General features: G+C 43.0%; 1 long non-coding RNA gene and 3 other non-coding genes across 5 annotated transcripts; all 4 read left to right on the forward strand.

Moving 5' to 3' along the window:
• The first annotated feature begins 4,020 nt into the window (after positions 1–4,020).
• Positions 4,021–8,150, forward strand: LOC125623997 (uncharacterized). Of its 2 annotated transcripts, XR_007353182.2 has the most exons (6): positions 4,058–4,090; positions 4,411–4,505; positions 5,459–5,484; positions 6,207–6,432; positions 7,106–7,162; positions 7,976–8,150. It is a non-coding gene; the product is annotated as an uncharacterized LOC125623997 (long non-coding RNA). The 2 variants fall into 2 exon arrangements; XR_007353183.2 differs by lacking the exon at positions 4,411–4,505 and having other exon boundaries at positions 4,021–4,090.
• Positions 5,318–5,388, forward strand: LOC125624174 (small nucleolar RNA SNORD65). Its single transcript, XR_007353232.1, has one exon. It is a non-coding gene; the product is annotated as a small nucleolar RNA SNORD65 (small nucleolar RNA).
• On the forward strand, positions 5,903–5,978 carry LOC125624167 (small nucleolar RNA SNORD49). The gene has a single exon (XR_007353225.1). It is a non-coding gene; the product is annotated as a small nucleolar RNA SNORD49 (small nucleolar RNA).
• LOC125624173 (small nucleolar RNA SNORD65) lies at positions 7,827–7,899 on the forward strand. Its single transcript, XR_007353231.1, has one exon. It is a non-coding gene; the product is annotated as a small nucleolar RNA SNORD65 (small nucleolar RNA).
• Positions 8,151–12,143: the final 3,993 nt, after the last annotated feature.

Consider the following 12,143-nt stretch of genomic DNA (forward strand, 5'->3'; position numbering starts at 1 on the left):
TCCTGAAAAGGGCTTATTGCGGTACAGTCAGGACCCTAGCAATTACATAAATTAAGAGAAAAATATGTGATTATTTTAATATAGAGGCTGTGGGTGCATCAGTTAGCCCTTCATTGTCCTCTCTATATGGAGGTGAAAAACAAGTTAATCTGGATTAAACAACCTTTAATTTTATTTCATGGTCCTGTAATTCAAACTCAAACTGATCATATGGTGTTTCAATGCAAACTGGTATTCCCTTATGTCAAGGTTAAAGGAGACTTACTAGTTTCTGAGGTTTGGGTAAAGGGGTCTTGCAAATGATTTAAAATATTTGGGTTTGTAACCCTTTTTTTCTTTTGTGATGTATTTAAGAGGGCAGGAACTGTTGTCATGTTTGTACAGTGCCTAGTGCAATAAGGTTCAACCGGGTTGTGGCTTTTAAGACACTACCCTCAATATAAATGTTTTATAATACTAATTTGGGTTAGATGGTCAATGGTGGACGGTAGGAGGGGAGTTTAAGGTTCAATCAGCTAATGTGTTTTAAAATACTTTGTGTTTTGCTGGCATGTAGGAGCCTCACGCACACAAGGATCTCGTTTTGCTCTACATTGTACAAATACTTAACAAAAAGGCAATCTGCTCCAAGGGGCCTACTACCTAAAGCTTGTTTACGCAGGGATGTTATGGAATAGCTCCCCATGTGGACACTGTTCTGGAATAAAAAAGTCATCTTATGCTGGAATAATTAGTGTGTGTCCAGAGGGGAATAATGCAGAATAGTGTCCCCATGGACAGCTATTCTAGAATAGCTTTTGCAGAATAAGTTATTCTGCAATAATTATTTCAGTCAATTTTCCTGTGTAGACAAGCCCTAAGTTAAAAATAGATCTGATCAGAAAAAGGTAAAATGTTTTGCAAAAAATGTTGAAAAATACTCAATTAGTTTAGTTTTTGAAAATTGAAATGATTTTTTTCATTTTGCTTTGTGAAAAAGTCCACTTTCTTTCCCCCATAAATGGTAGAGAAAGTAGGGGAAACTACTTTCTTTCATTTTACTTCTTCCCCACAGTCCAAAAAAAGGGTGGGAGGAGTTGAGTAAAGTTTTTAAAACAAAAAAAAAAAAGTGAGTGGATTCCCCACCCCCAAAAATCAAGATTTTTGTCAATTTTTCACGTAGAAATGTCATTGAAATATGAGGAAATTCAATTAAAATTTGTCCACAAAAAATGTTATCACAACCCCATTTTTCAATGAAAAAAATTCAACCCAGCTCATGTTAAAATATATTAATGTACTAAAAATGCACTTTTTGTATTATAGTCTAGATAAGCTTTTGAGTGAGGCTCATGAGAGACCTTAATGATTCACTGAAGCTGTGTCCTTTTTCTTTGCCAAGTAGAATCTGAAGATTTAGGTCTGCTCTACACAACAGTGTTAGGTCGACGCAAGGTAGCTTACATCAATCTAACTGGAAGTGTCTATGTAAATTTCACTTCGACTGATGTTGTTTCCCTGCTAGGCTGACTTAATAACTCCACCTATACAAGCAGCATAGAGTCAAGGTCAATGTAGTTAGGGTGACCCAGCATCAGTGTAGACACTGTGTTGTTTGTCAAGTGTTACTGGCTTTCAGGAGCCATCTCACAATGCCCCACACTAACAGGACAATCGATACAATTGCTCCCGGTGAGGATGTGTACTGCCAACATAAGGAGCAAAGTGTAGACACATACAAGCAATGTAATTACTGTGGTGGCTGTATGCCAATGTAAGATAGGTTGACTTAATTTTTAGTGTAGACGTGTTGGAAAACTTCAGCAGAGATGTGTGTGTGTGAGGAAAAGCCCTTCAAGCAACGGGTGAATAAAAACCAACTGGTTCATAGCCTGAAGGATTGCAGTGGAGAAAAGTAACCACTGGTAGATTGTAGGATGCCTCAGGTCAGCAGCTGTGTTCTGTACAGATCACGGTATGCTGATATTACCTAATAAAACACTGTGCAGAAAATTAGCCCAGGGTCTAGCAGGCTCATCTCAAACTCTATATGCAGTGTGGATGCCAGGGGAGGGGGACAGTGCCACAGTGAGTTGGTTATGCCATGTCTGGGAGAACCTGCGGGGTGTACATTGTGGGACTTTAGGTAGGTAAAGGGATAGAAAGTCTTTCATCTGACTGCTGGTTTGAATACAGCCTAGGTCACAGTGACTGACTTAGTTGTTACAATTTAATGGGTGTTCAATGGTCTCGGTACAGTTCTCAATACAGGGCCCTGTATGTCACAGAAACTCTTGAAGCTGGGTTACTCTTGGTTCTAGGAGTCTGACAGAAATGGGTGTAAGGCCTGATGATGGGTCATGTAAGTATTCACCTTTTATCAAAGGTGAATTCTAGGAACTGTGTGCCCTGCTACATATTGTTATGAAGAGGATGGTGATTAATTGTAATGGGCTTAATTCTGTAGCTACGGAGATTTAGGCTGATAGATAACAAGGAGAACTTTCTACCTCCAAGGGTTGTTAAGATCTGACATAGGCTTCCAAGGAAATTGTGGAGGATTTTAAGGACATGTTGAACAGGTACCTGACATTTATGGTCTGGGTTTACTTAGTCCTGCGTCAGTGCAGAGGCCTAGACTTCATGTAATTTTGGGGTCCCTTCCAGCCCAATGTTTCTATGTGATCAATCAGATTTCTAGACTTTTAACACTAAAAATAATCACATCCATCCCTCTATCTTATAGCCGCAGGTTGCCTATACCCTACAAAGTATAAATAGCCCCATGATCCCCTTCTCCCTGTAGATAGCCCTAGGCTACTGTGACGTTTTCTTGGCACCCAGGTTTATAAATCACCTTGGTATCTCCCCTACCCCCACCCTGCCTCAGCAAGAGAAAGATTTGCTGGTTATAAACTGGATGTCTGCTCCCTGTCACTCCAGTCTGTTAGCTACCCTAAACAATGTTCTCAGATGCAGTCAGCATTTACTTTGCCTTGCAGTTTAACTAGGTCCATCCTGGTCCCCAAGCCATGTTGAAAAGCATTCCCTGTAGCATCCACCTCCTATCACTAGCCGCTCACAGAAAATACCATGTATGCTACCTCCAAGGAGAGAGTGTACACACCTGCTTTCTTGATTCGACCAAGAAGTCGCATCCTATGTAACATCACAGCACTGAGATGATTTTATAGTAAAAACAGTATGTCTTAGCAAAGACCAGAGATTCTCAGATTCAAGTAATAACTGAGTGTGAATAATGGAAACAGTGCTGGTTACAAATAAGACAAAACACAATAATATGCTTATAAGAGACTGAACATAACTTTAGCAGGCTACAAGCCCTGTGTAAGGAAAGTTGCTCAGGGTTACTAACCTTCCCCCTTTCCCCTCCCCACTGGGTTCAGGATTCAACTTTCATGGGGGGTAAAAAATGTTGTCCTTTTCGCTCCCTTAGCCATTGACAACTGAATGTTTCTTTTTTCCTTCTTCTCACAGACCAGTAAACCTTTGAAATGTATCCTTTTGACGTGTACACTCTGACAAGATTCTCCGGCCTGCTGCTTTCTCGTTTACCTCAGGTGCAAATGAACTCCTATTGTATTTGACCTATCCTACTTAATTTATGTCCGAGATCTAGGTAAAGAGGGAAATTAACATTTCTGTTGTTTGGGGAAAACATTTATCAACAGCTGCCTGGTTGCATGATTTAAAGATATTTTTAGCACATGCTGGTACATCAAGGCTCAGGATGGTCAGGATGCTATAAGCTTTCCTCTGATATCCCCCAGGCCAGTCTTGGTAGATCATTCCAGGTCAGCACTGTGAGAGGTGCAGTGAGCGTGTCAGGCCTGAAGAGGGTTGCTGACAGAATCGTGAGCCGCCAGGGGGCCTCCTGAGCTCTGCAACTGTCCGCTCTGCAGAGTGGGACCCTCGGTCCCTTCCAAGGGCAGGCAGACGAGCTCATGTTTGCTCCCCCCGTATCCTGCGAGCGCGATGGTACGTTCCACTAGCGCTTGACGGCCTACGATGAGCCTCCCCTCCCCCACAGGATGGTACATTCCAACCCCTGAAAAGCCGCCGCCCGCGCGCTTCTCGCTCTCTCTCGCCGGTACGTTGCGCGCGAAGGGACCTGGCTGAGGGGGGCAGCGGCTCGGGGGCGGGCCCGCGCCGGGACCCTCGTGCACTACCCTGGGGGGCAGCGGGGTGCCTGTCTCCTCGCCTCGTGCTCGGTGCGGGCGGATGGGCTCGCGGCAGCCGGGCCTGAGGGGAGCCCGTTGGGGACGGAGCGCGCGTGCGGCGGGCGGGAGCCCCTGGCTCCAGCGGGGAGGGGGCGAGGCTGCGCGCGCTGCGGGGAGGGGGCAGGGCCCGGGCCCGGGCCCGGGCCCGCTACTGGGGACTGACAGGGCCGCCGTGTGTTTGTCTCGCAAGCTGGGTGACCTGCGTGGCCCCGAGGCGCCGGGGGGAAGAGGGCGGCGGCGGCTGCCCGAGCGCGGCCGGGGCTGGGCGCCTCGTGCGCGGCTGAGGTAAGATGGCGCTTGCCCCTTGCAGCCGGGCTGGGGAGGCGCCCTGCCCGGGGGCCTGGCGGGGTCCATGGGGTTGTGCCCGCCCTGCTTCGCTGTCGGGCTCGGGACCCCCTTGTCCCTTAACACGGGGGGGCTGAGACTCGCTGCCGCAGTGTGACTCCGTTGTGTAAGGGGCCGGCTCGGGAACGAACCGCAGAGGGAGGGGAACGAGAGGTGCCTTCGGCGTCTTCGAAAGACGGGCTCAGGATTTCTAAATTCAGCTCTGGTCGCTGCCCCTTTTTCCTTCAGCAGGCCTCATAGGTGACCGAAACAAAACGTTCTCGTCGGCATCAAGCGTAGAACCTGAGCAGGGAGTGGAAGGGATGATCAGACCCAGCCAGTGGCGTTTGTGCCCCATATTGTTTAAAACTTTTTTTTTGTGAAAGACACCCATGCTGGATATTAAGGGCTGAGAAGTTGGAGTGAGATCTGCAGCTCTGCGCTCCTCCAATCAGAAATAGGAATACAAGATTTAATTCCCTTAATAGTTCTCAGGCTAAAAAAAAGTTTGCTTAGTGAGCAGACTACAAAACTTCTCAATCATTGTAGCAGTGGTTATAGTTCTGGATTCTGCAGTGCAGTTAAATTCAGAAACTGAAGTTACGGCTAACGGATAGCAAGCTGTAATAAGGGAATTACTGAACTTTAGAGACGGTGATTCATGATTGGGCAATTTTTTTGCAGATAATTACATGCAAAAATCTAGAGTCTTAAAGCTCATTTTGAAAGCCGTATTTTAATAATCCTATAGAATTGGTCAAATCAAAGGTGCATAATGATGAAATAAACCGAAAATAGCTGGAATTACCGACAGATTGTTGGTGGTGAGAAGGTTTTTCTGAATAAACCTACAAAATATCCTTTGTATAAAACTGTAATATTGTCATATAATAATTGATATTTCCTCTTTTTAGGGAAAAATGGTGTCTTGAAGTATAAGGTAAGCTTTATTTTTGCACTAACTTGTATAAATTCTTAAGCCAGTTTTGGGATTTTACTTACATATTGACAAACTCTAAAGTTGAAATATGGCAGTCCCATTCATCCACTTCTGGATGTGGGGGGGGGCAGACTCTGGTTAGGCATTTGACTAGTAGTGCACCATTTGGACCTGGACTAATGCAAAAGGAAAAGCTGATAAAGATTTTTTTGGAGCTGCTCCATGAGGGTTGAAATAGAAGCACTTCGGTAATTTACAGGTGAATATTCCAATCTAATGCTGATCCTTGGATTTGATTAAGTTACTGATTTGATCAGCTAATGCCTTGCAACTTACTCCTAGTCAAGGGGAAAGTTAGAGCAAAATTTGCAAGTTTTGGGCTTGTGTTAATTGCTTATCTAAACCAACAAAAAGCTGTTGATATGATGATACCCTTGAATAGGAAGTGCCGTCAGATGCGAGAACTGACGATAACCTTCTCAACTTGTCTGAAATACAGCTATATGTATATTGAATTAAAGTTGTCTGGAGGCCTGTATGCTAGAACTTGGCTGTTTGTGATATGCTAAAATGACATTAGTACTAGGAGCCAAAAGACAATCAGGCATGCAGTTTATCTGAAGACTGGCTCTTCCATGCTTGCTCTTGTCACTCCAGCCTCGATCTACTCAGGGCATCATGTAATGTCCATTTTTGTTCTCTTGTTTCCATTTACTCTGCAGAATCTGTAGACTTCGATATTTCAGAGGAGTGAGATGCCTACGGGAGAGGTGGAAAGCAGCTCCCTTGAGCTGTGGTGGGCCTTGGACCAGACCTAATCTGGGTGGAAAGGAGAACTTGGGTCATGGCTTACCAAGACTTGGTGGAAAAGTGGAGCCTTCTATTCTTCAGACCCTCTTAATACACAGATTCAAGGTCAAGAGCTGAAACTGGATATTGCATAATTATGTAAGTTGTGACAGACCATCCTGTCCCCACAATACCTGGGCATCCACCACAGGAGGCAGATTTCTCCCGCTCTCTCCCCTCGCACTTGCTTATAGCTTAAAGTGTGCAAGGTGTCTGTCATATTTCACTAGCTTAATAGAAGACATGTAAGGGTTCTGTTCTACATAAGAATAGCTTCTAGTGAAATTCAGCTGTACAGTTCTCTAATATATGGCAGCAGTGGACTGGTAATGTAGTCATTCAGGAATCTGGACAGAAAAATTGCCTCTCCCACCATCTGTTGTCATTCCAGATCACTTGTCTGTAGGTACTTTTTTCCTTTTACAGTAGCATCACATTTCAGCAGGAATTCAGTCTCTGTATATAGTTTCTAAACTGTTTACACATGTACATCCTTAGAAATCAGAAAATAAAATTAGGTCAGGCAACTCTTAATCACATCCCTTGTGAGTTTAGACCTTCAGTTTTGTAACTAATCTGCTTCCCTCCCCTCTGAGTGAACTCTCAATTTTCCCTTCTTTACTAAACCTCTCCCCCATAATGAGTCTTAGTTCACAGAACCAATGTGTTTAGACATCACTAGCAGCTTCCTCTGCAACCTGTCCTTTATCCTTTTAATGTTGGTTCGGAAACTTGTGTGTTACAGCATTTTTTTTTTTCCAAAAAATATCAGGGAAGTTAAATGAGATTCCTGCAGTAAAGAAAATACAGCACTAGAAAGTCTTTTTGGGTGAGTTTGAATACAAATATATTTTGCTTTCCACCACCAACTCTGTAAAACTTTTTTCATGAGTAATGTACCTGAATGTATGGATGCTAGATATCTAAACTGTATTAAATTCATTCACCTAAATTTTAACATTAGCTTTAATATCTTACATGTTGTGTTCATAAACTTTAAATGAGAAATTGTCAGCTACACTTTCTATTCAATTTAGATTCTAGGGGGCATAGTTGATTAGCAGACTCAGTGTGATACCACCTTTTCTAAAAACATACTGATGCAGTGCTAGGTTTAATGGCTAAAAAAGTTAACCACTGATGTGCTTGATGATGTACAAGAGAGTTGTCCCTGCATCATAATATTTGTTCACTGAAATCTTATCAAGTGCAAATGAGTGAATAATACTGAGGCATTGGTGAACTGGAGGTGAAAGCCCATGTGGTTAAGTGTGGGGGGGGGGGGAAAAAAGGGGCCAAAAATGGCTGAGAATTGAAATTAAGTGGTAAGACATCAAATCCCAATGGTGATTGAACCTGATGATACTCTAAACAAAAAACCTTAGAGCCATGTTTGTAACTTTTTTCATCACTTCAAACATTGTAGGTTTCAGTGATAATCCTGGAATTTTGTATAGATATTTACAAATGTGTACCATTCAGTACAAGATATCAAATGATGAAATTCACCAAAAATAGCTGGAATTACCGGCAGATTGACTAGTGGTGAGCAAAGGTTTTCTGAAGACATCTTGTATACTAATGAATTGGTTGGGTAGAAGTTCACATTGCACTGTAACTTATTTGTCATATTGTGTTGCAGGTGTCCATATCGCAGACCCAACAGGCTTGCAATAGAAGAACATCCAAATGAGCCTGAGAATTAGCAACTCTTCTTTTTTTTTTTTGTGAGCACTACCAAATGTGTCTGCTCACTCTTTTACAAGTAAAAGATGCGTACTGTTGAGTGCACAAATTAAAATGTTCAAATCATTGTACTCTTGGTCTTTATTTCAAATAACTTGCATAACCGAAACTCATTGTTTATAATGGAAAATACCCCTTTATATACTTTAAAATACAGCATTGTTTACACAAACAGATTGGGGAAAAAAAACAGCACTAAACATAAGGCAGGGGTTCTCAAACTGGGGGTTGGGACCCCTCGGGGTTGCGAGGTTATTACAGCGGGGGGGGGGGTCATGACCTGTCTCCTCCACCCCAAACTCTGCTTCGCCTCCAGCATTTACAATGCTGTTAAATTAAAAACCCTTTTTAATATATTTATAAAGGGGGTTGCACTCAGATTTGCTATGTGAAAGGGGTCACTAGTACAAAAGTTTGAGAATCACTGCTCTAAGGTAATACAAATAAACTTTGTAACTAGAACATACTGGATTTTTGACTCTTTGCTTAGTTTAAACACAATTACCTTTTTAAAACACTACTTGTAGCTGGACTGTTTCCTTTAAAGAGTGCTCATCCTTTAAGCTAAAGTAGTGTTAATGAAACATTCCTCAAATATAGTCCAGGGAGTTGGGAAGGGGACACTTCACTTGTTCTCAGTTACAGAATCTGAATTTTCTGTTCATGTGATGTAATTCTAACTTTAAAGGAGAGAATGTCTTGTTGACCCAGCTTCTGTTGGAGAAGGGTGGTTGTGAAGAGCTCTGTAAACTTGAAAATTTGTCTCCCAACAGAAGCTGGTCCAGTTAGGGATGTTACTTCACCCGCCTCTTTAACACCCACAACTGCAACACTGCATATAACTTTAAATGACTGATTGTTCCTTCAATGACCCTTTAGTTAGAGCAAGTAAGATGTAAAATGTGCTGAATGCACAACAGTCTCTTCATACCTAGCTGCTGCCCTTCATTTTTTACTGATTTCTTTAAATATTTAAAAGAGGAAATCTTCCTATGTGTTAGATGTGTATCTCAATCTTTGATGCGGGCAGCTCATTGAATGATTGATACATTGCTCAATCATCCAAAACACCAGGTGATTAACAAGGTTTTGTAGACAGGTGTAAAAGCTTGAGCTCCAATGGAACTTTCAAGCAAGTAATTCTACAGCAAACAAAATTGAAAGAAGTGTTTCTGTATCACCACCCTCTTTGGCCTTAAACTGCAGGGTCTCTGGAAAAAATAGATGCTGAAGATCTCCTGTATACAGTAGGATTTGCAGAGGTAGCAGGAGCAGGGTAGCATTCCAGTCAGAATTGTGTATATTGCAGACAAATACTAATTTTGAACAACTGGTTAACAAATTTTGAAAGCTGTAAAGGAAATGCCCGCAAGATGTGAGGCCTGTGAAGTAGCATGCTTGGATGTAATGAAAATGGCATAGGAAGAAGCCACATCTCTTCACCTGTTAAGGAGACTGTTTTCTAGTGAGATGTGCACAGCACTTGGAATCCAGGGGGCTGAGCTCTGACATTTAGCCACTCTTTGTAGGGTAAGGCAACATTTCAGGTTTAATATTTGGCGTCAAAGTTCCTTTCCTATAAGTTTGAAGTACCGGTTTCCTCCTTGTGTCCAATAGTTGTCAATGTCTACGTGTTAATAGGTTTTTATAAGCAAATAGCTTATATTTGTATTTTTTACTATCTCAGTTCATTTATGGGGTTTGGAATGAAAGGGTTCATAAGCTTAAATTTCAGCTATAACTGGTGTGCCTGTTTAGGAACTTGGAGCCAGACAGGCCTGCTCATTAATGAGATGCAGCTGAGGGGGCAGGGGCAGGTGTTCCCTATAAGGAGTCAGGTTGTCATTAAGGAAGGGGAAGCAAGAGTCATGGAAGGGGAGACAGTGGGAAACTGCTGTGGAAAAAGGAACCTTGTGGGAGACAGTGCTCAGCTAAAACTGCAAGCACCCTGCAGAGCCCAGGAACACCAAGTATGCAGAAGGGGTGCCTAAGAAAGGGGCTGAATTTAAGTTTGTTTACTAAAGACATGGTGAGACCATTGTTGAAGGTCAGCATGATGGTGGCAGAAGATTCCCTGTTTATGATTCCTAGTCTGTTGGACATTTTCAGATTTGGACTATGAGAAGTTTATCTTTGGGTTTGGAAGACTTAAGTGGGTCTTAATAGCCCAAAGACGTTACCAAAATGCAGAATCTGTGAAGTTCCCTGCTCAAGAGCCTGAGGGAGAAACTGAGGCAGAGCACTGCAGTGCCAGATCTTGCTCTAAGGAGCTGATATGTGATGGTGTCATGTTCTGTCAGCAAACAGTGGTCAATGATCCTACTAACTGACAGACAATCTACTTCAGGCCACCTGTCCTAGCTCTGACTGAGATGGATACAACTGCCTAGGTAGAAAATGGGTAACATTCACTTCCAGTCAGTGGACAACCTAGAGGAGACTCCGTCCAACTTACCCATGTTCTTTATCATTGGTAAGCATTTATATATTACACTAGTTCAGTTCTGTGTGAACATAACTAATCCCTGCCCTGGACTGCAAACTAAAATGCAAAAAGTGAAGGGGTAGCACCTGTGGATTTAGTATAAAAGTGAACTGTATGATGAATTGGCACAATTTTGTTCATTTTGACTTTGTTACAACCCTTGTGCAGGGAAAGTAAATAGGGTATCTGAGTCTGAGATCAACTTTGCTAATGGCTAAAAAGCCAGGATTCTAGTAATAGAGAAACTTCATGTCTGCTATCAGAGGGGTAGCCATGTTAGTCTGTATCCACAAAAACAACGAGGAATCTGGTGGCACTCATGTCTGCTATTTGATATGCTACCACACCAGTATCTGGTTTTACTGTATAAAGGTGGGGTATCAAAGATTACTTCATTATAATCTCTTTTGGTTTTGAACATGTTTGCTGAGGCTTTGGAACTAGCCACTTAACACCACTGAAAAATTACTGAAGAAGTTTGCCCACTTGGTGTCACTATGGGAGAGATTTTAAATTTAGTTTGCTTTTGCTAATATTGGCCTCCTGTAGTGCTGATTTTTTTTATCAACAAAAAAAAAATTGTTAAAGATACTTTGCAAGAATTTGGACCTTGTTACTAGCAATATAGAAACCAAGCTGACTGTAGATATATTCAGCTAATTTAAGGAGATGCTCATGTATTCATAGACCAGAGACTCCAGCTGGTAGGGGCAGAAGCAGTCACAGTGGGACACACTCTGGGGAAGGGAGAAAATTGGGCCCAGCCAGAGCTCCCCTCCCTTTAGCATCCCCTGGACCCAGAACTGTTCAGGGGAGACCCCCAAACTTGGAAGGCACTGGAACCCGGGTGGTTCCCAAAATCAACATGGGGCAGGGATGAAAACTGTAGAGGAGCCAGCCACGGACACTAGCTGGTAGTGGCAAAAACAGCCAAATCAAGGACTGCTGCACTGAGGGGACAGAGGTAAAATGGAGCCTAGCTGGGGCCACTCCTCTCCCTTCCCTGTGGGCTTAGGAGAAAACTGCAGAAAGGAGCCCGCCAGAGTCTCTAGCTGGTAGGGGCAGAAGCAGCCAAAGCACAGAGCTCTGGACATTGAGAACTTTCTGCAGTTCTGACTGGCCTTTCTGTGCTGTGTGCTCCAAGCCTCTCCCTCCCTCACAATCTCTTCACTCCACCCTGGCCCCCTCACCCTCTCTTCCCCTTTCCTTACATATAGCTGATCCTGCCCCCGCCTCCTAACTAGCAAAACCCATTTAGAAAAAAAAATTAGAACTAACCTGCCATTTGCTGCCATCATATTGTTAACTCTGTTATGTTCTATCCCTTTCCCCATCCCCTGGGTTTTGTCTATTTAGATTGTAAGCTCTTTGGGGCAGGGCCATCTACTAGTCTGTTTGTACAGCACCTAGCACAATGGCGCCCCACTCTTGGTTGATGCTTATGCACTACTATAAAAAATACGATTAATAATAACAGCATGGGGTCACTGCCTGTGAAAGGACTTCAAACTACACGCAGCAGTCCATTCCAGTGGTGTCGTCGCAGCTCCTACCTTGAAGTAGTATTAACAAACACCAA

This window comes from Caretta caretta, chromosome 17, assembly GCF_965140235.1.
Source record: "Caretta caretta isolate rCarCar2 chromosome 17, rCarCar1.hap1, whole genome shotgun sequence".
Lineage (NCBI taxonomy): Eukaryota > Metazoa > Chordata > Testudines > Cheloniidae > Caretta > Caretta caretta.